The sequence below is a fragment of the Orbicella franksi genome, chromosome 4, assembly GCF_964199315.1.
Source record: "Orbicella franksi chromosome 4, jaOrbFran1.1, whole genome shotgun sequence".
NCBI classification, from domain to species: Eukaryota; Metazoa; Cnidaria; class Anthozoa; order Scleractinia; family Merulinidae; genus Orbicella; species Orbicella franksi.
In genome coordinates this window covers 1,186,553-1,209,945 of record NC_138148.1, presented here as the reverse complement: position 1 = coordinate 1,209,945, position 23,393 = coordinate 1,186,553, and the positions used below count along the sequence as shown (strand labels likewise).

General features: G+C 41.6%; 1 pseudogene across 1 annotated transcript; it reads right to left on the bottom strand.

Moving 5' to 3' along the window:
* Positions 1-1,808: 1,808 nt before the first annotated feature.
* Positions 1,809-21,610, bottom strand: LOC145484559 (cytosolic phospholipase A2-like; annotated as a pseudogene). The gene is made up of 15 exons (XR_014049032.1): positions 21,569-21,610; positions 21,089-21,166; positions 20,352-20,433; positions 19,594-19,740; positions 18,945-19,060; positions 18,823-18,860; positions 18,480-18,615; positions 10,325-10,461; positions 9,505-9,779; positions 8,786-9,035; positions 6,467-6,580; positions 5,043-5,334; positions 4,646-4,838; positions 3,737-3,944; positions 1,809-2,858 (listed from the first exon to the last, which is right to left on the bottom strand). The product of XR_014049032.1 is annotated as a cytosolic phospholipase A2-like (transcript).
* Between the last annotated feature and the right edge of the window lie 1,783 nt (positions 21,611-23,393).

Sequence of the window (23,393 nt, the reverse complement as noted above, 5' to 3'; positions counted from 1 at the left end):
ACAAGTATAACGCTAGTAGTTATAATGACCTTTTGCTCCGACCACTATATTTCTAAGTTATACCTAGGGTGGGATCCTCATGGTAACAGTTTCATTAGACGTGGAAATTGTGAACGTTTTCGTTTTTGCTGCAATTTGAGTGCGCTTGTATCTCGATTTCAACACTCGCACGTTCAGGCATTGTGTAATTTTTTGGGGGAAAGAGGATCACCCCCTTCAGTCCTTAGGGACTTTGCAATAACTAACAGTCACTCCGTCTGATGTAACCGTTTTATTTCATTTGTGAATAAGAGGAAAAAAGACCGACTCCCCGTGCTTACCGGTAAGTCAACTGTTTGAAAATTCTTAACAAAACACAACGGGCTTCCCGCAGCTTCTACCGAACATTGGAAAACTGTTTGATTCTTGAACCTGGAATGATTTTGAGAAACAGACTTTGCTAACTGAACGAAGGATTTCCAAACGTTTACTTAATGTACGTATTATCTTCCCTCCAGGCCGATTAACCTGACCATGCGGGATATGAATTATTCCACGAACGCTCGTTGGATATGAGATGATAGATAGCCAACGCCGATTTGGTGATAATCATCTCATATCCAACAAGCGCGAGTGGAATAATTGCTTTATTGAAAACGTCCTAAAAATAAAGAAAACTGAACTAAAATAAAAGCAAAAAACCCCAAATAGTTACGCCTATGCCGACCATATTTTAGAAATAAACAATAGCCTCCATTTGTGTCTATGCACAATTCTAATACATGTTTTAAAGAGTGGACGAAGGACATGAGAGTTAATCTTCCGTACAGGCATTTTTCCCAACGTCATCTCTCGCCCGTTTATAATAAACATGGCTACCAGTTCGTCGGGTGGATAATGTTGTAACGTGCGTTGTGTGTATGTTTTATGTTGAAGATGAAAATCCTCGTAAACCCGCTTGGGCAATCCACGTGACTTAAATCCGCGTCATAGGATTAGCTACTTCAGACCCTCCTGGGATTTCGGAAACCTTGAGAGATCTAAAAATAACTAGAGAGGGATTACCTTGGAAACAAGGCCTGTGTGGAAGATAAATTCTCTAACTCTTCATCCGCTCTTCATCTTATAAAATAAAGAATGTTTTAAATCTGCATGAGTAAATAAATAATGAATATTCTGCTTTTTATAGTTTTCTGTAGTTGAAGGAGCTAGGTCACGGTCGCGCATGCGCGTGTTGTCACGAAACAGTTTGAAAGTTTTAGCCTCAAAATTTCAAAATCGTCGGCGAGGACGTATTCGTAACTTTATCGGAAAATATCTTTCCCATCCTTGAGTGGTCTATTCTTTTGATAGCGGTTATAAGTCAATTGATTGTGCTAGAGTATTTACATGTAGATTTTGGCTCGTGTTCGATGTTTTGTGAGTGAATTTTCGTGTATGTTGTGATGCAGTGTGATGTCTTCTCGAGGCGGTCGGCGATCTGCAAGTGGTCGGAAGAGGATTTACACTTCAGTTTCTGAGGGAGTAACGTTTTGGCTTTTATTCTTCGTCAGTATCTGCGATGATTTATGGCGAATATTGGAGTGATTCAGCGTTCGCTGGCCACCTTCTTTCCCTAGAACGACGAACGCAAGTACCTTTCGTTTATCTCTCACGCGCAGTTTGCCACTTTGCTTGTATCGTTTATCTAGTCATTTTACATGTTTCCTATTCTTTTGCCTCTCAAATAAAGGAAAGTAAGTCGTAGAGGAAAATACGAGACGAGAGAAGATACTGAAAGATAGCCCTTCCGCAAAATGATCCGCACATGCGCAGGTCGTGACGTAGTTCCTTTAATAATAAGTTCCTGTTAAATACATTGTTAATAAATACAATAATACACCAAAGGATAGTTAGCTTTATCATTCAGATTTCCGTAATGTCAGACAGGGACCGCGCAGGGAGAGGGCCTGGAGAGGGGGTGGCTTTAATGTTGCCAATTAATGTTACACCAACGATAATTGGAATTTTTTAAAGAGGACAGCCAAAACGGAGGTCTTCGAAAACTCTGAAGCCGAAATTCAGATGCTTGCACGTTCTCATCCGTCTACCCTAATACGTTCTGGAATCGATGCGTTTTCGAAACCTCATCAAACGTGTTCACACCATCGTTTCAGTAACCGTCACTTACGAATGTGCAAACATCTGAATTTCGACTTCAGAGTTTTCGAAGACCTCCGTTTTGGCTGTCCTCTTTAAGACGATATAGGGCTCCGTTTTCAATTGTCTCCTGACTGTAGACAGCGTTTGCAAACGTTTACGTTTTCGCTGAAGAGGATGAGCGTCTGGAACGAATTAGTGTGGACAAGGCCTGAGATTTTAGAACAAACATATCCCACGAAAACACGGAATTATTACAGGCAAATATATACTCTAAATCCGTGGAATACAGCGCTTTGACCACCAAGAATTTGCTGCATTTGGTAAGTTATTTTTTGATTGATACACCGTTTACACAGCGTTAGTTAAATCCCGCTGAAAGAAAATCGTTGGGTCCCTGGTTTATTTACAAGGTTATTTATAAAAGGGGAGTTACAAGACAGTAAATTTCTTTGGGCAAAGTCAGATTTTATTTTGAATTTACAGGTCGGATAACCTGTCGGAGAGATGAGCTCGACGCTGGCGTCGTCTTTGAATGCATCCAGCAATGACGTCTTTAATTGTTTGTTCACCGAGGAGCGTGTTAAATTCATTGAGGTCCGCCAATCGATTAAACTGTTCATTTCGATAGTGAAAGTTGAAAGTGCTGTACCAGTTGTGGCGATCCTCGAACAGTAAAAAGTCTGCATAGTTCTTTTCTTCGGTTGTTTCTCGAAGTATGCCTGTTAGGATTGAATAGAGTTAGTTATTAAAATATTTCAAATAAAACTGTCCTTCTGACAAGTAAATAAAGTCTGTTTTCGCGCCAGATATTACAAGTAAACATACCATGGTTGAAAATTTCAACTCGCAAGAGGTAGCCCTGTTGCCGTGTTATATCGTTTAGATAAATGTTACTTATTTTTTATTATTTATTTCAATATATGTGGTTCGCTTTCGTCGGCGTAGTTAACTTTATTTTCAGTTTATCCCCAGTCAATAATTACCATTAACTAGAGATAAACTGAGAAAAAAAATACCTATTTGAAGAAAATGGACTACTTATAGTAGAAATAAAAAATAACTGAGCAGTGAAAATTAACTGCAACATGTACAAAGCGTGCAGTAACTCAGAACAACCGAGAATCCATCCGAGTGGAAGCGAGGAGAGCTGGAACCTAGTAAAACCAGCGCCTTAAACTACTTGGACTCCCTGCACTTACCCTGTTCGAGGCGGTCGGGCTGGAAAACGAAAAAACGGCGAATGGAAAAAATAAAGTTGCGGTCTTTGTTTCCACTAACCATTTTTCCTACTAACCCAGTTATTTGTGCAGGTCTCCGAATAACCGAGCAGCTGGAACTGGTTACGTTGCCTTTATGTTGATATGACGGGATTTATGTTAATGAAAATTTCACCTTGGTCAAGCATTTTGATGGCGTTAGAGACGATATAAAAGTTCGAAGGAATATCAGTCTTTTGTCCTCCTTTTTGTACTCTTCTACTGTTTTTGATCGCTTGTAGTGATTTTTAGGCCCTTGGGAGTCTTGAAATCAAGTGTGTAGCTCATTTGGTACAAAGAAACACACTTTTCGCATAAACAAAGTTTTCATAAATCCAGCTTTATATAGACACAACAACAATAACGACAAAGAATCAAGTTGGTGCGATACCTGGTTTGAGTTCTATTTGCCAGCACAAAATGAATAACGATTGGACAAGTTGGATCTTGTGGATCTTGAAACACGTAAAATTCTTTCATTCCATGCCTTTGGTACTGCAATTCTGCTTCAATTGGAGGAAATTTTAATTTGTTCTTTATCGCCCATTGTTCTGCTAATAGGAGTTCCTGATATGATACACAAAAATATATATATTTCATATTATGGCCCTCTAGAGGCCTTATGTGCCACGAGGCACAAAGAAGCTAGGTAACAGGTAACAGGTATTATGGCCTCTAGGCAACCATTGGGATCGTTAAGTAACGCTCTCCTTATGTAAGGATAATCGTTACGTGACAACCCAAGTAACGGATGCGAAGAATGCCAAACTAACAAGAATCTAAAACAGTGGAGAAGCCCTGCTTATGGCCCCGTCAATTCAAAGTACGCTCATCCCCACCCACCCGCTCCCCCATCCCTCCGGGCATTGGTCGTGCATTACTCATCTTTTTGAAAAAATGTCTGCCAATGCCCGGGACAAGGTCAAAAACTTTATTTTGGTCGTTGATGATAGAAGAATAATCTTGTCCTAATTATTATAAACCTTTGGAAAGTAACAAAACTTAACAAATAATGCAACAATTAGCATTCCATCCCGTCCAGGATTGAAGCCCTAACATACTTTTGTGGCTGGTTTTGGTTTTCTTCTAACACTGAAATTAAAGCATAGATGTCGCAAAACGGAGGCCACAAAACATCCAGCCAACCAATACGATTAATGCTCGTTACACAAAAATATTATGGCTTAATTTTACTGAACAACACAAACAGAATCACCGAAGTAAACGGCGTTTCAGTGGGTCGACCTCGTTTTGAAATACATCTTTACCTCGAAGCAAAATTCAACATCTCTTTTCCTCACACTGAAGTCAAAGGAGAGAAACACATCCACATCCCTCTCAGGCCTCAAAAGGGGAGGGTACGGGGAATTGAACACAAGCCCATTGTCAACCAAGTAGATGCGACGAGATGTGAGCGCAGACTCGTCAGCGGTTTGTACTTCCTCATCAACTTTGCCTGTGATATACATTGAGAAGATTAATATTCGAGCAGCATTCCACATCAGCGCTCATCGGCACTATTAAGTAACCTCAGGGGGTGGTTGGGGGGGCCTAGAAGAAGTTCGTGAATACCGCCCATAACAACGTCACTTGATACAGTCTCTTGCAAGCGAAACAAGCCGAGCTTGCGCTCCTCTTCCTCGTATTCAGGTTTCGAGGGTTGCTGAGAACAATGGTGCTGACGTCATTACTTGCAGACCGCGAAGAAAATTGTGTACCAGACCTGCTCGACCAGCTCGAGTCTTAAACACAGCAAGCTTATCCACAAGAGTTTCAAAGAACCGCCCAAAGAAACCTCCATCATCATCGTCATCGTGTTTCTCTTTAGTTTCATCGTTGCTGTCGCTGTTGTTGTTGTTGTTGTTGTTAGGACCGTCAGTGACATAATTGTCATCTTCATCGTCGCTGTCACTGTCCTCAGCGTCGTCGTCATCATCTTTCCCGTCGACTGCATCTCCTGTATGAGACAGTGAGATAAAAGGTGAATTGACATGCCTGTAATGAATACTTGGCCTGAAATTCAAGTTCAGAAACAGGCACGTAATCTGGAAAATCAATTGGTGATGAGTGAAACTAGGAAATAATTTCTCGTGCATTTGGTCTACATTCTTGTTAGAATTTTGGCAAAACGCAAGTGAAATTATTTCTTAATTTCAAGAGTATACAATTTTATTACCTTTAATATCATGTGTGTTAAATAACGTTTGCAATCGTGGGTTTTGGACTTGTTTATTGAACCGAGAAATTTCACGCCAAACGTTATCATGGCAATTTTGTAATTTCACACGTGAAATTATACTGATTAGCGCTGAAATTTCGCGCCAACATTAAGGAGTAAATTGCCACGCATGATTTTCTATTAGAACAGTAAGAGGGGTGGTAGCCTAAACACCGTATTGTTCAACTCCTAGTGGTCGAATGGCGTCGAGTGGTCTAGTGGCTTCCAGTGGTCGATTGGCGTCGAGTGGTCGGCGTTAAAACGCTGGCCATAGTCATTTTGTTGTGTTATTGGGTTAGACATTTGCATTGCCTCAAACTGCGCACGGTTTCTCCCTGATGACAAGATTACAAGATACATCCTTAAATATAAAACTCACATCACCAATGTTGTAAAACGCTTGACTTAAGTTTCTAATCAGCGGGGATGTACCTGGTAAACGAGGGTTCTGCGCGAGATTCACTTTGGCGCATAGTTTGTATGTCAAATTTTTAGCTTAAAAGAATGAAGTTTAAGGGTGCCGCTCTCCATTTTGCCAGACCGACCGGCAGAGACCAGTGGATTCCCCGAGGAAAACTGGAACGACACTTTTCGATCAAACTGGGCCAACCAGGAATAGTTCTTACCATTTTTTATTCCTTTCCCGAATTTCCTACATAATTGAAATCTACTGAGGAGATGTAGGGCAATGAACTGGTTTTTCAAAATGGACCGGCAAATATTTCGGTCCAACCGGTGAAGTGGACCACCTCCAGAGGTCGGGTGGTCCGTATATTCCGGTCTGACCAAACCGAAACGGACCTTTTTATTTGACTACCCACCGGAATCTCCGGAATATTTGGCATAATGGAAAGCACCCTAAATGACATACGTAGCTCTTCTCTCAGATCTCCTTCGTTACTCATCTCGTCTACTGTATCACTGGGAAGTTTTCTCTCACGAAGTACACGCTGGAGTAGTACGGTAAAGGCACTGCCCCATATGCCTGCGGGCAAACCAGTAATGTTAACTTAACAATGTCCTCTCAAGCTTCGTTTTTCATGTCCCTTAGCTTTTCAGATCTTAGGAGGGTTTTTTCCTTTATTTTTTCCCGCGCGAATAACACAGTAGTTTTAGACAGATAAAGGAACAGCCCTGCGGAGAGCCTCACGCGATTCGAAATGGACAATCAACAAACGAAGCCGAAAAGGAACTTAATTTGTTTAACCGACCGAGATATTCATTTGAGCATGTTCATTCGAGGACGCCTCTAAAATCAGTCCATATTTGTGACAAGGTGCAGATCACCAAAGTTTGAAACACTAAACTAATGAGTGAGAGAGAAATTAATCCGTTTTCATTCCTCCACTTCCAGCAATTTGATCTTAAATTTTAAGGGATTAAGGGATTTTGATTGTTTAAAACAAGTTGGGACTGACAAATTACAGCACATGAAGATATAAATTAATAAAGAAACAAGATATAAAATGAATAATTTCAATATTAAGGCTAATGGTCTGAAATTAGGTTGACAGTATCCCTGAATGACTCTAAAAGAGCCACTACCTGTAAATGTGAATCCGACGACAGGTCAGAAAATTCGAATTTTCTTTTATTGTGTCAAAAAGACCCTTTTGGTGAACTATTTTCAGAAATATACTTAGGGCCATTTCTGAGGTATGATGTTAACAATTATTGCTTACATGTGTGATACACAATGTCAAAGAAAAATTTTTTATGAAACATGTCGAATTATGTTCATAAAGATGACGTTCTCGCTCGGTCGTGTAAAAATAGCGCAAATAGTCAAAATACCCTTTATAGTTTTTCGTCTAGAGCGCTTAATTTTTACGGGCCAGACTAGCCATTAAGACATGGTATGCCCATAGCATAGCTCTTTCTTTAGAACCTCTTATTTGTCGAGAGATTCGTATACTAGAAGAGTTATGACCTTCTAAAACTAGTTGAAATTTTACACGTAAATTAAATTGCGACAGTTGTATTTTTCAAACGGCCTGAAGTAGACAAAACGTATTTACTTCAAGATGGCGTTTAGGTCAGGGGAATGATCAAAGTGTAAATTACAAATTGTTTGAGTATGAAATCCAGGTAAGTTCCCTTCTTTCTGTACTGGCCTGATGAAAATGTGCAATTTCACACAAATTCCATCGGCCATCTTGGTTGATTGAGTGGTATTTCGAATTTTCCCAGATATATTTCGCAAAAATGTGAACTCGCTGGAACTTTTAAAGTATATTTCTGAAAATAGTTCACCAAAAGGGTCTTTCTGACGCAATAAACGAAAATCCGAATTTTCCGACCTGTCCTCGGATTCTCCATATTTACAGGCAGTGGCTCTTAACTGTCCTATTTATACCTGAGTAACAAATCGTAATACCAGTTCGATAGCTCACTGCTAGTGCACATGCATAGGACTATAGAAATATTGCTCCTTCTTCAGAGAACTGTTTCAAATCTGCAAGGAAGGATTGTTATTTTTATTTTTAGCGACTCTTCGTTTAATCCATAATTACGTCCTTTCAAACCTGTATTTATATTTTTGTTTTCTTTTTTGGGGGCATTTGCTACCGGTCTTATAAAAAAGGTGTAAGAATCGAGTCATATTTCAGTGCAGTGGATGTATCCTACTCTAAGAGACTATGATCTAAGAAAACATATTCCCGTACCCCATGGTAAACTTTTCAAGCTGTTTTGAGCTTCAGGTGTCTTTCTAAAAAATAGCTTCGTAGTATGACCACGCGCTAAAATTAGATTTATGGTGGCTCAAGACAGTTTCCAGCGTTTAGATTTTGCTGGGTCGTTATGACCACTCTTTACCACTTGAGGCTACAATCATGGTATCAAAAAACTGCCCAATCATTGGTGAACACGATGTTATCATTTTTGTGATGCAATGTGTTACCATAGCAACGGTATGAACTGCTAAAAATACCCTTAATTACAGCTTTAGGGGCTTATAGTTCAAAAACGGCACGGTAAATTTTTTTTTATATTATTAAATTTTAATAAGCATGATAAGACACAACTTTTGGCAAAGTTTTAAAAAAATCTGTACACAGGGTTCGGAGCCACCTTAATTTTTTGAAAATTTAAGGTGGCTCTGAACCCTATGTATACACTTTTTTTAAACTTTGCCAAAAGTTGCGTCTTATCACGCTTATTAAAATTTGATAATATAAAAAAATTTCACCTTGTAAGTAGTGAAGTGGCGGTTCTGGATATGATGTCACTAGTTTACCGCAGAAAAACTTGCTTCCAAAGAATTCTGTTTTCATGAAAGTACCATATCTTGGGATGCCTATTTCGTACGGCGAAAACTCGAGCCATTCTGTAAGTAAAAGTCGAAATTTTAAAATGTTTCCCGGTTGGTCTAATGCATAGATTAAAATCATAGAATAAAAATTTTATGACGAATTTTATTTGCTGCATCTTTTCGCTAACTCCCAAGTAAAGTCGGCATCCAGGGAAAGTTCATTTAAAAATGGTTGTTGTAAAAATTTCCACCTTATGTTTTTACTAACCCACGGATATTCTTTAAAGTTACTCGGCAACCTGGTTACCAAGGTCCACTCCTTTCAAGGAAAAGAGGTGCCTGGAACTCTATTTCCTTGTGCCACGTGAGTTTATTTTTAGTTTGCTAATTTTCGCTGTCATTTCAGTTAAAACTTGATATAATAACTATTTTAGCGCGAATAGCGAGTTAATCTTCGTCTTATTTGTATATGTTTTTCATGCACGGACTGGAATATCGTGTACAAATATGACATAGTGAAAATGTGTAACAAGAAACTTTTTTAGAGTGATTTTCACTCGAGTGTCGAAAGCAATCAAGTGGCATTTGCTTTAGTCTTGCATTACTACGCTAAGTGATTGGCTTAAAAACTCGCGCCGCTTTGACACCCAATCAGAATTTCAAAACCAATATTGGTTTTGGAATTCTGATTGGGTGACGACTTACATCTTTCAGAATCGTCTCGCCGACCAGGTAACCAAAAAAGTCAGTGAAACTAATAGGCTGTCCTCGGCGTTTCTTGTCCATGATAATTTTGAGATGTCTGTACATCCAAGATGGCGTAACCATCAGCCACATCCAATTCTCATCAATGTTTTCTCTCAAGGTGTCTCGAACCACTCTTGGATGTACATGGGGCCAGTCAGGATGAGAATACAACGTGGACAAGTACCTTATAGAGATCGTAAAACCATCATTTATAAACACGAGAGAGACAAAACAGACCGGCCTTCATTTTAACAGTAGAGCGGAAACAAAGGCGCTCATGAAATATATTTTGTTTTCAAATGCGGGATTAGATCTCGAATTTGCCTTTAAAATGTGAATACTTTACCTAAATTTTAATTACTAGACATGAGAAATCTAAAGTGCGAAGTAGTGCACAGTGGTGCTTTGGGACCCTAGAGTCTCTGTAAGATCCCCAGGCTTAATAAAGTCATGTTGCCATAAACTAGGTTGCACGTTAGTTATTCAGTGGAAAACAGAATGATGAAGTGGCTAGGTTCCTAGGACATCGAGCAGGCCACGTGCGGGCTTTAATTTTAAGAAAGCAATTTTCCATCAGTCCTGTGCACAAACGTGGTATTTCGGATCATTTCACATGGGAGGCTGCCATGAAACTTTGTCTAATGCCGGTTTACATTTGTCCCATGAGCTTCAGTATCAAGAGATGATCACAGTTCTTCTTCGTTACTTTCTAACATGTAGACTACTTACCAAGCTGAACCTGACAACCCTGTTGTGTACATTGCGCAGTCTAACACGCCCATGTCCCTCAGAGCACAGAACACACCGCTGAGTGACACCACGGCACGAAAACCTCCACCGGACCCCAGAATGGCGACATTAGGCATCTGAGAATCAATCAAATACAATGTTCTGCAAAGACCTTCCTATCGACCATTATTTATTGCGTATCGAGTAGTTTATTGCGGCCACTTTCGGTGCATTCTGAAATGGCGTCTCGAGAAGCTGGCATTCGCAGATGGCATGTACAATATTTGTTTTTCTTTGCAATACATACCTTTTAAGGCTGTCACTGCCTATTGCTTAAGCGTTATGTTCCATAGATGTCTTAAAAAATTTCCCACTAGTGTGCAAATCCCCCCTCCTAAATTCGTCGCATGAAAAATTGGATAACAATCGTCAACGCCCGGGAAGGAGGGACTGGCATGTGAAAAGGTCGGGGATAATCGTCGCCCCAGGGATGTAATTTACAGATTTTCGTCTCACTTAAGGTGTTGTGACTTTCCAGGAGCGAAGCCACGTGTAGATTATGCCTTAACAGGAGCTTGAACCACTCGAACGCACATTGCAATTCAAAGAAACCAGGTTACAGTAAAATCAATAGTTAGCGTTTATTGGAAGGAGCGATGAATCAACAATATAGAAATCAGGATAACAAAATAGAGATGAACTTGTGATGTGAAGTCGTAGTGACGGTTATGATTGTGTGGTTCGAACTAAAAGCAAAACGATACAAAAGGCTTATGTAAGCTAATACTAGTTAAGATACAAAACATAAATCAAGGATACCGATGGAACATAAATCTTAAACTATAACGACACGATTACAACTAAAACATATGTAGCAAAGACTTACTTTGATCTTGCTCCTGCGAGGGTAGCAATGGTAGAAACGATAGCTTAACACGATAGCGATGATAGCGATAGCATAAAATAACAACGAAAACGTAGATGGCGTAACTAAACTGATAAAAATGTGGTGTCTCTAATTACTTGATTCCAAAGGTTATATTGCGAAACTTGCATTGATCACAGCAATCACAGCATGAATAGCAAAACTTAAAAAATGTAAATAATCGTTAATAAGTAATAGTTATTTAAACAAAACAAGGAAGAAAACGAGTTACGAAAGTAACATTCCGGCCCCTTTAAAGGCGGTAACAACAGGCAAACGTCTTTAACTAAAACACTATAATAAAGTCCTTATAATAAAAAGAAGAAAAAACAAAACAAAGTTCAGTTCATTTCTGATTAGCGGCCTCCAATAGAACAACTTTATCTATTGGTCTGGTGAGAACGGATGTTCTCGTCTTCACTTTTAGACTCCGTACTAAGCCGTCATCTCGGCTCTCATGAACCTCTAGTACTCTTCCAAGTGGCCACGAACCGCGGGGAGTAGATTCATCAAGGACCAGGACCACATCATTGACGGCGAAGTTTCTACTGGCTTTGTTCCACTTCTGTCTCTCTTGTAGAGCTGGCAGGTATTCGCGCATCCAGCGACGCCAGAACACGTCAGTTAGGTACTGAACATGACGCCATCTGCGGCGCGAAAAGCTGTCGTCTTTGACAAATGCTCCCGGTGGCAATGTGGGACCCGACCGCAAGAGTAGCAGGTGATTGGGTGTTAGGGCCTCTGGATCCCTGGGGTCATCTGAAACCTTGGTTAATGGGCGTCCATTGATGATGGATTCCACTTCGCATAGCAAGGTATGCAGCCCTTCGTCGTCCAGCGGTTGGTCTTGCAGAAGTGCTTTCATCACCTTACGGGTTGTCCGGATACATCTTTCCCAGACGCCGCCGTGACGCGAACCAGCTGGAGGGTTGAAAACCCATTCGATGTTCTTAGCTAGCAGGAAGTCATGAATCTTCTGCTGATTCCAATCTTGGATGGCTTCTCGCAGTTCCTTCTCGCCTCTGACAAAGTTACTGCCATTGTCAGATCGTATGCGTTGAGGTTGGCCTCTTCTCGCGATAAAATGCCTTAAAGCATGGATGAAAGAATCGGTGTCTAGGCTATGAGCAACTTCGATGTGAACCGCGCGAACTGCCAGACAGGTAAATAGGACACCATATCTCTTTACTGTACTCCGTCCACGACGTACAAGCAGGGGACCAAAACAATCGACTCCAACATGGCTGAAGGGAGGTTCGGATGGGCAAACTCTGTCCTCGGGCAAATTTGCCATCTTCTGTTGTCCCACGGATGCCTGTGTCCTCTTGCAGTGGAAGCATCCGTTCAGAACTCGGCGTAGGGAGATTCTCGCTTGAACAATCCAATATCTCTCTCTAATCATTGACAGCGTATGCTCAAGACCAGAGTGACCACACCGTAGATGATAATGACGAATGATGAGGTCGGACACGTGATGCTGCTTTGGTAGTATGACTGGATGTTTAGCATCTTCACTGATCGTTGAGCGTTGGAGGCGACCTCCTACACATATGAGACCTCTCAAAAGGATTGGGTCCAATTTGCATATGTGGCTTGATTTCTTCACGCTCTTTATCTTCAGGGGGTTTGTGGCTTCAGAGGCAGAGCCCTGTAAAGATAGCAACTCGTTGTTGAAACAGCGACTTTGGACGACCTTGATGATTTCTCTTTCGGCTTCCTCTAGCTCATGGACCTTCAAGGCATCAATCTTCTGATCGTGGTGGGACTGCAGCAGGTCTCCTTTCTGTCTTCTGGTGACGGCATTTCGCAGCCGATTTCTGTATCGGAGTATCCACGCCACGAACCTCTTTAACGAGTACCACGACGAAAATCGCTTGAAAACTTCCACAACATCGTAATCTGGAGGACAGGTCATGGTTGCAAACGTGGCAGCAACTTCTTCTAAAGGTTTCTGTTTGATCTCCTCGTAGATCGCAGCGGGCATCTGGGGCCAATTTTCTTCGGACAGCCAAAGGAATTCTGGACCCTTTGTCCAGCGGTTACTTCTGATGATAGCCTCGGCTGATAAGCCTCTTGAGGCGTCGTCAGCGGGGTTCGTCTTTGTTCCAACGTAATGCCATTGGCTTGGGATGGATTGCTCGCGGATAGCAGCGACTCGGTTAGCCACGAAGGTTTTGTACCTTCTTTCACTGTTAGCGATGTAGCGCAGGACACAAGTGCTGTCCATCCAGTAGAAGGAGTCGTTGATAGGGAGTTCTATCTCTTGGCGTATCATTCTGTCCAGCCTCGTGGAGAGCACAGCGGCAGACAGTTCCATTCTTGGGATGGTTACTGGCTTTAAAGGTGATAAGCGAGATTTTGCCATAACAAACGAACAGTGAACTTCGTGCTGGGCATTTACGAACCTGAGGTAGGAAACAGCACCATAGGCCACCTGAGAGAAGTGGTGGAGTTGGCAGGAACTGATATCGCCAAAATTCGGAGGCTTAAAGCACCTATCGATAGAGAACTGCTCCAGTCTAGGTAGCTCTTCCAACCAACTCTTCCAGCATATTAGATCCTCTTCAGGTATTAAGTCGTCCCAACCAAGTTGCTTCCTGCAGAGGTTTTGAAGGAGAATCTTTGCAGAAAGATGGAAGGGAGCCACAAAGCCGAGTGGATCGTAGATCGAGCTGATCACGGAGAGGATTCCTCTTCTGGTGGGTGGTTTATCTTTGGTAGCAATTTTAAAGCCAAACGTGTCTGAAGTCACGTGCCATTGTACCCCAAGGGCTCTCTCTGTAAGGGTGTGGTCGAAGTCCAAATCTCTGACGGACGCTGCCCGATCCAACTCAGGGACAGATTCAACGACCTTGCGCTTGTTTGACAGCCACTTGGTTAGCAGGAAACCTCCTCGTTTCAAGAGTTGTGATAACTCGCTCGATAGATGGATAGCATCTTCTTCTGAATCAACGGATTTTAAGCAGTCATCCACGTAGAAGTTTCGCTCGACCGTTCTTACAGCCTCACTGCTGAAATCTGCTTGATTATCGGCCGCGGTCTTTTTCAAAGCAAAGTTGGCACAGCTAGGGGAAGATACAGCCCAAATAGATGGACGGTCATCATGTATTCTTCTGGCTCTAGATCCAGATTTCCATCAGGCCACCAGAGGAAACGTAACGCACTGCGGTCTTCGGGGTTCACACGAATCTGGTGGAACATCGCTTCCACGTCTGACATAAATGCTACCGGATCCTGGCGATATCTTGTCAATACTCCGACGAGGGAATTTGTAAGATCCGGCCCCTGTAAGAGTTCATCATTGAGAGACTTGCCGTGGTACTTGGCGGAACAGTCAAACACGACACGTACCTTTCCCGGTTTGGCTGGATGTTGGACGGCGTGGTGGGGGAGATACCATGTCTTGCCTTGTGCTTCGGCTGGTTGGGCTTTAGTTGCGTATCCCTTTTTCAAGAGGTCTTCGATGCAATCTTTATACTTGGACCTCAGCTCTGGGTCTCTTGATAGGCGCCGTTTTAGCAGCTTAAGGCGATGGTCGACAACTGACCTATTGTTCTCCAAACAAGGGGGGTCGTTCTTCCGGGGTAGGGCAAGCTGATAGTGGCCATTCTCCAGATTGATAGAGTCCCTCATTAACTCCATGGCGTGCTTATCGTTCGCTGACATCAATCTAGCTTCACTGTATGCTGAGTCGTTGAATTGCAATGTGCGTTGAAACACGTGTTGTTCACTTCAAGTTATGCAATAAGCTATCACGTTCCACAACACGCGCGTGGAAATCCTACACCGGTTATGGCCAACAAAGAAAGCGAACAAACCACAGATAGTGAACATGAATCACTTCCAACTATTTCTAGAGTCAGGCTAGAAAATGTTACTCTCGACTGGGACGGAGTTCGATCCGAAAAACTCCTACAGCTTAAAAGAAGCAGAAGTTCTAAGAAGGGAATTCTTACTAAGGCCCAAAACGAAATAAAAGGGTTGATGCTGAATTCTAACAATTACAATCTAGTAAAGGACAGAATCGAAGAATTCAAACAACTCTTACAAGAGTTTAAGGAAGCCCATGCCGCTTATCATTCTCAACTTCGTGACGAAAACGAAATTAAAGAGTCGAATGATTATTATGACGCCGCAGTTCTCTTAGGAACGGATTTGGCACGCGATGTCGGTAATTGGATCTCGTCAACAGCTACTGAAACAAGGTTACTACAGGAAGAGTTACGCCCTGAGGATTCAATTAGCAACGCCGGTTCTCGTGCCAGTTCAAAGTCATCTCACCGCTCGAGAAAAGGTTCGTCGACTGGTTCCCGTGCAAGTTCTCGCGCAAGTTCCCACGCGAGTTCAATTTCAGCCGCTAAGACGAAGGCCGCCGCTAAACGAGCAGTTTTACAAGCCGAAGCCTAGAACCTTGAAAGGTTCCAAGCCCTCCAAAAGGAAGAGCTAAGCATCCAGCAACGAAGAAGAGCTTTAGAACTCCAAACAGAGATCGGAAAGGCACAAGCTGAGGAGCTGATATACGCAGAAGCAGAGGCAGATCACTTGGCAACCCCTAGATCTTTAGATCCAGCTGCCAACCGGCCTACATACTCCGAAAGCGCAGTAAACGGTTGCTCATCAGAATCCCGACCGCCAATAAACGAGCCGACATTGGATAAGACCGATAGTAGGCCCCAGAATTTTACTGAAGTTCCTAAAGTTAGCAAACCTCTCAATCCGAATGCCGACAGTTGGCCATGCGATGACCTGAAGCCAGTAGTTAAGCCGTCTTCTTTGCTTACTGTTAAAGAGGAACCTGCGAAAGAAGCTTGTGGCCCGCCCGACACGTTTCTTGAAAGGTTGTTAGCTACTCAAAGCCAGCAGAATTCCGTGATGCAACAGTTACTCCAGCGACAACAAGAGAGCACACTTGCCCTGACGCTCCCTCAGCCAGAGGTGCCTACTTTTAGCGGAGACCCTATTGAGTACTGGGGATTCATACGAGCCTTCCAAAACGTAATCGAAAGCAAAACCACCAGTGATAGCGCAAGATTATACTACCTGGTACAATATACATCCGGAGAAGTACAAGAGTTAGTGTCCAGCTGTTTATCAATGAAACCTGAGGAAGGATATCAGGAAGCTAGAAGTCTACTTAAGAAACGATACGGTCAAAGCTACCGGATTGCTACTGCCTACGTTAACAAGTTAACAAAGGGACCACCCATTAAAGCAGAGGATAGCTCCGCACTACGGCGGTTCTCGATTCTGCTCACTAGCTGCAAGAATACTCTTAAGGAAATCGGCTATCTTAACAAAGTGGAGAATCCAGATACCCTAAAAATGATCGTTAACAGGCTGCCATATGGATTGAAACTGAAGTGGCGTGACGTCGCTGACAGGATCACCGAAACGGAAGAACGGGAAATTACCATAGAAGACATAGATAATTTCGTTACCTCAAAGGCTCGAGCTGCCACACACGCCATCTTTGGAAATGTTACGAAGGACAACCCAGTACCTCCTGGAGGATCGAAGTTCAGAAGCAAGCCACCCCTTAAGGCGTCCAACTTCGCCATCGACGCGGTCTCACCGCAGGAAACCCACACACCAGTTAATGGTAACAACCAGAAATGTCCTCTCTGTAATGCCCGACATTGGCTGTTCCGTTGCGATGAGTTTAAGAAGAAGTCTCTGAAAGACAGATTTAATTTCGTCCGCTCTAAGAACATTTGCGATAACTGCCTTGTGCCTGGCCACTTCTCCAACTCTTGTCCGAAAGAGAGCTTCTGTCGCGTAACTGGTTGCAATGTCCACACCAAACACTCCTCCTTCTTGCATCCCAAGAATAATGGACCAGCTGCTAATATCGCTTCCGGAGCCAGCGGAGCCAGTGGTACAGGGGCTACACAGCAAGTGGACAATCAGAAGGTTCACAACGGCTTTGTCGATGGAAGAAATGAAACTCTAGGTCCACACAACGAACAAATTCGAACTGATGTGACTTTCCAGGAGCGAAGCCACGTGTAGATTATGCCTTAACAGGAGCTTGAACCACTCGAACGCACATTGCAATTCAAAGAAACCAGGTTACAGTAAAATCAATAGTTAGCGTTTATTGGAAGGAGCGATGAATCAACAATATAGAAATCAGGATAACAAAATAGAGATGAACTTGTGATGTGAAGTCGTAGTGACGGTTATGATTGTGTGGTTCGAACTAAAAGCAAAACGATACAAAAGGCTTATGTAAGCTAATACTAGTTAAGATACAAAACATAAATCAAGGATACCGATGGAACATAAATCTTAAACTATAACGACACGATTACAACTAAAACATATGTAGCAAAGACTTACTTTGATCTTGCTCCTGCGAGGGTAGCAATGGTAGAAACGATAGCTTAACACGATAGCGATGATAGCGATAGCATAAAATAACAACGAAAACGTAGATGGCGTAACTAAACTGATAAAAATGTGGTGTCTCTAATTACTTGATTCCAAAGGTTATATTGCGAAACTTGCATTGATCACAGCAATCACAGCATGAATAGCAAAACTTAAAAAATGTAAATAATCGTTAATAAGTAATAGTTATTTAAACAAAACAAGGAAGAAAACGAGTTACGAAAGTAACAGGTGTGCGGGACGAAACAGCACTATTTTAAGCTGTGAAGATATCTTTTAGGGTGCGGGTCGACGGAAAAAACGCTGTGTCGTGTCCTTTTCAAATTGGTATCTTTTAGGAGTCAAAAAAAAAAAAAATCGCGCTATGCACAGATTGGTCTCCTTTAGGAGTTTAATTTAAATTTTACGACGTGCTTCCCCGACCTTTTGACATTAAACATTGGAGTCCCTTGCCCTCTGGCATCAACTTACAAAACAGTTGGAATGTGAACTGCTTGACGAGTCGCTGACGAGGACCGTAAGGAGGCTGAGTCACCTGTTTAAGCCACATTTAAAGCTAATTCAAATCTCTCGAATTGTGTCACCGTAGAATCGGCAAAATTTTATCCATGGCCAACTTTTTCTAGACGTCAATCACTGTAATCTAGTGGTTTGGGAAAACTCAAAAGTCTGCGGGTAGGACTTTCTTAGTTATGAATCCTCCCACACTCACTCATATTGTTGCTATCCAAAAACATAGCAGCATTTTTCCATGATAAGCATTTTGATAAGCAGGCATGCTTAGCCATTCAGTCGCAGCAATGGTGGTATTATTAAACCCATTTCTACGTTTTCACTTACTTCATCTATTGTTTGTGGTCCGCGATCACCAAAAAATATCCTCATGGCTTCAAACACAAATTCTTTCCTTCTCAGAATAAATTTCTTCTCCTCCTTGCAAAGGTCTGTACTATAACGCATATCTGTCGGAGCGGTGCTACAAAAACAACGTAATTAAAATTTTGGACACTTGCTGTACCGTTGTTGAGCATAGACTATTTAGCATCGAAATAGTCCTTTAATAGAAATATTTTCTTTTGGCCGGGATATCTGTAAAGAATCATCATCTATGTGTGTCGACTCAAATTAGTATGCCAAACACGACTTTTCCGACCCAAAAAGCAAAGAAAATTTGAAACCTTACCAATATTCCACCTTTATTTCCACGTCAACTGTGGACACCTACGTTGAAAGTTAAAATCAGTCAGCTTTGAATTACACTTACACAAAACCTGGAATGGCGGGAAAAGAAACCCACAACTCTACCTTACGAAATGTGAACGTCTTCGCGCAAGTCTTGCTTATTTCCAAAGTTCCAAGATCGAAAGTTTCTGTCTCCACGAAATCATCACTTAATATGTCCGACTCCATCAGTGTTATTTCTGAAAAATAAAAAAAAACGGAAGCTCTGTAAAGTTGGTCGCCGACCAATAAAAGAACCATCTTTGCTGGCTGAGTTCACCATCTTAGTTTTGAACGCCTGAAAGAGCCTGGGTCGAGAGTCTCAAGAAGGTTAACCGTAATACATGCCAAAATTTAGCCGTTAGGCGGAAAATTGGAAAATTTTAACTGTTAGTCGCAAAATGGATAGATTTAGATACGAAAGTGAAAGTCTCGAGATCTGTTATCAAGACCCAGATTTTGTGTCTTGTTTTGTGACTTGTGAGCTATATTAGTCTACAATTCTTTTAATAATACCTTTTTCCGTCCGGGAGTGCTCCTAAGACCTTAAATATGTTTTACGGTAATCAAAATATTTATTTTTATTTTTTTACGCAACGCTACGCTCTTTGTAGAAAGGACCCTCTCTCAACAGAGAGCAAGCATAGCGTTACGAGGTTAAAAGGGGCCAGACTGGACTATAAGCGTTCTCAGGAGCAATGACAGGCGCCGTATTTCTAAATTAGCCACTTACGTAACAAGTTCAACTGTTCCGCATCGAGATAAAAATAGAAAGCTTCATCCCATACTGGACTGTTAGTGTTACGTTGAACTTTTGTTCTTCGTTTGCCGTTTGGTGACGTTGGAATTAACAACTTGACATACGGATCTGGGGTATCAACTATCGAAGAAACAGGAAAATATAATAGATATATTAGAGCGTTAAAAATAAAAATTACAGCAGCGTTTTCTAGTAAAAAGAAGATTAAAAACTATGAGCGCGTGACAGCCTGACTACTGTCTTCAACGGATAATTAGAGAATGCAAGAGAGAACGTGAGCAAGTCAAATTGAAGAATATCAAATAAAAGCAAGGAAAGAATCGTTGTCACTCAGAATAACGTTACTTAAACTGTGGAAATGTTTGTTTTTTAAATTTCTTAAAAGATTTAAGACTGAAATCACGAAGCCACAATCAAGACAGTATTATCTGAAAATAATAACGAACAAGAAATAGAATATCAACCAAAACTTCATTAATTCCATCCGTTGGTTACTGAATTATGTAAAAGTAATCGTATAAATGCGAGCGCCACTTGGAAATTCTCTCAAAATTTACGAACTTTAGGGTGAGTCCAATTTGAAAGAATTTCAATAGTACAAATCGGGGAAATCCCTAATTGTTTGAGCTTCGTACGATTACTACCAGGAAAGATCTTAGTCAACTTTCTGGTTGAAGATATATGATATTTGTTTTCTAGATTGACTGAACAAGAGTCAAGACTATACTTACGGAAGTCATCAAATGAACCTAGTGTGATATTGTGTCCTCGGAGTACTGTGATTTTCAGTAATAAACATGGACAATACGAAGCCTGCAAATTAAACAGCAAAAAGAGTTTGTTAAGACTTAGACATCAGGGTTACAAGAAATCTCTTTGCTTGATTGCTATTACTTATTCGACGTTTTGACTCTGTCTAGCTCTCTATGGACTTCATATTAATGCCTATACCAATCACAGAGGTGATATTTATCTAGGAAATAAATGGCAACGAATTTTACATGGTTGGGTCGATGAAAGTGCTAAATGTCTTAAATTGAAACTGAAGTCGGACTCGGGCCAGACTGGACCAGATTGCCGTGGCCCCCTTTAGATTTCTTAGCATGAAACAACTATGGGTATTACTTCCCTTGAATGGAGAGAGACAGTAAGAGCTGAGTGTCGTGTTCAAGAATACAACGACCGGAGTCCATTAAGCTACTCATTTTTAACCACGCCTGCCTACTATTGACAATGTTAAGGACGTGTTCTATTGGGGTCAACCCAGTTTCAACCGCAGCCGGTTTGGGTTGATACGTTTAACGTTTCTCAGTAGAACACTTTTCCAACCATTTTCGGTTGAAACGCGTTAACTCCTGGCACTAGTCCTTACGCGAGCTACAATCGCGCGAAATAATCACGCAAATGCTTTTTCAACCGTTTTAACCTGGTTTGAGGCCGGTTGAAAAAGTTGATCAATCAAACCAACCGAAAACGATTTTTCTCGAATAGACCACGAGAAAACCCAATCAACCACCAGAAACGGTTGATCCCAGTAGAACACGACCTAAATGTTTATAAGAGTGAAATTAAACTACATGGTAGCGAGTGATTTGCGAGAAACAAAAAAATGGAAAAACTTGATCTTGAAACGTGCTTTTGTTAGCGAACTCATCACTCGCCTCCAAATTCCGCGCGGCACAATTAGTCTTTTCGATTGCGTGAGAAAAGAAAAACCCTTCATAGTTCTATAATCAAATTATTGTTAGGACGATTTTAAGCTTGAAGAAATTGTACGTGTAAACATTTAGGAGAAGAATCTGGCTGCTTTATATCGTCGTTTAGCGATCTTGTAGTCGTGATCGCCTCGTTTGCCTCCAGAGATGAAGGGCCTGGCCCTCTCTCATCTGAAACAAATGTCTCAATAAAATCAGAAACAGTTTAGTTTCAGAGCTTTCCTGATGCGCACCACAGGAGTAATGGAGCAGCCGATTACTCTCAGCTCCAGCATCCTGGCTCAGTGGTTTATATCTCGCGAGGCATATAATAACAGCTTTATATAAGTGACACAACAAAAAAAGGTTAAAATTATTTACAATTAAATAAGTAAAAAAATATCAAACTTGATCGAGGTCCTCAATATTTATTTTGTTTACGGTGTTTATTTATGGTGCATTTCTCCTTTGCACGGGACCTCCTCCAATTTTTTTCTCTTTGGACTCATTGAAGAACGCCGTCTGATTATTGACTTCATTGGGAGCCTAGGAAGCTTGGGCCCGGCCGTCCACACTACGGACACCGGAAGAATTTAAAAACGCAACGATCACTGGTCGTTTTATATTTTTGTTTGAGGAAATCTCGGCCAGGGAAATCACGTGGTTCTCCTAATCCTATCGTGTTCGAAAAGCTCCGTTTTAAAATTTTTCCGTCCACACGAAAACTCAAAGCCGGCGTTTTCAATTTCCTCCGGTTGGAAGAGCGTTTTCGAAAATCTCCGTTTTCGTGACGGATTACTCTGGACCGCAGGCCTAACCGTAGAAATAAAGCTGTATGCGTTTTTAAATTTCTCCGGCGTAGTGTGGACGGAGTCTGGAGCAAACCACAACGTCAATGAGCACTACCAGACAAAACGTTTCATGAGCAAAACAAAGGCTGCACAAGTGTGTTCAGTAAACCTTTGTACATTTCATAGCCATCCTCTGCAAAACAGCGACGCAAAATGGCCGCGAACGCGAAAGATGATTCGAACTACTGATTTTTCGTATTTCCATTTAGAACTGAATGCTGTCATTACATATTTAGCCTGAACGAGGTTGGCATCCTGGACAAATTCAATTTTACAAGGCGTTGTCCTCGGCGTCACCGTCGTCATTGTTAAGATCCCTATATTTGCATCTCGGATGCTGGTGGAAGGTCGATACACTTGTTTAACGACTGAGGTCTGTCATCCTAAGTGGCTGCTTTGTGCTTTGCTCATGTTTTATCCCAAGACCAGTCGAACGCAGGTGAGTAATTAGTGTATCGTGTAAAAACCGTAAAAAATTACATAAATTGCAGCCCTTTACCAAGTTTCTTTTTTAATTCAGCGATGAAGTTGTCGAGCATTTCGGTAGGAAGTTTTTCCCTCCTGTTGAAGCAATCTCGTTTACGTTACTTCGCCGATGGAATACCATTTTACCTTCCCCATTACTACACGGCAATCGTTTGCATCTTCTTCTTCAGTATAGCTTAAGGTTTTGAACACTAAAAGGCCATCGTCATCAATAACGTCCTTGAACATGGCGAGTTGATACTCGGGGCTTTCCCACTCCAAACCAAGTAATTATTGCAGTATTTCTCTTTCCATAGCTTCCAGCTCTCGGGGATCTCGCTACTTAATTGACCTCCGAGTCTGAATCTTGCAGAGACAATGATCTCTGGTGGAATAACATTGAAAATTGTGATGCTTTAGGCGGCGAGGCACCGGAAGTTGTTTTCGCTCGTAGGCATTCGTAGACGATGGACGCTGTCGACGAATTTGAACTACCCTTTTGCTGCAACATGTAATATTAGATGGCAGAGGGGACCTTAAACGAACCTCATCAATTAAGGCTCAATCTGGTTACTTTAACTCAAGATACACTAGGTGAACGCGTATTTTAATGTAAACCTGCATGTATAGCATAAATTAAAAGCCGTTTCAGAACATAAGCGTGCATATGAAGACTGTTTGGCGAATTAGCATATTATAACCATAACTTAAGGTACGTCGGCCATTTTGAATAATCAAATCCAGCCGATGTCAGAAACTCGTT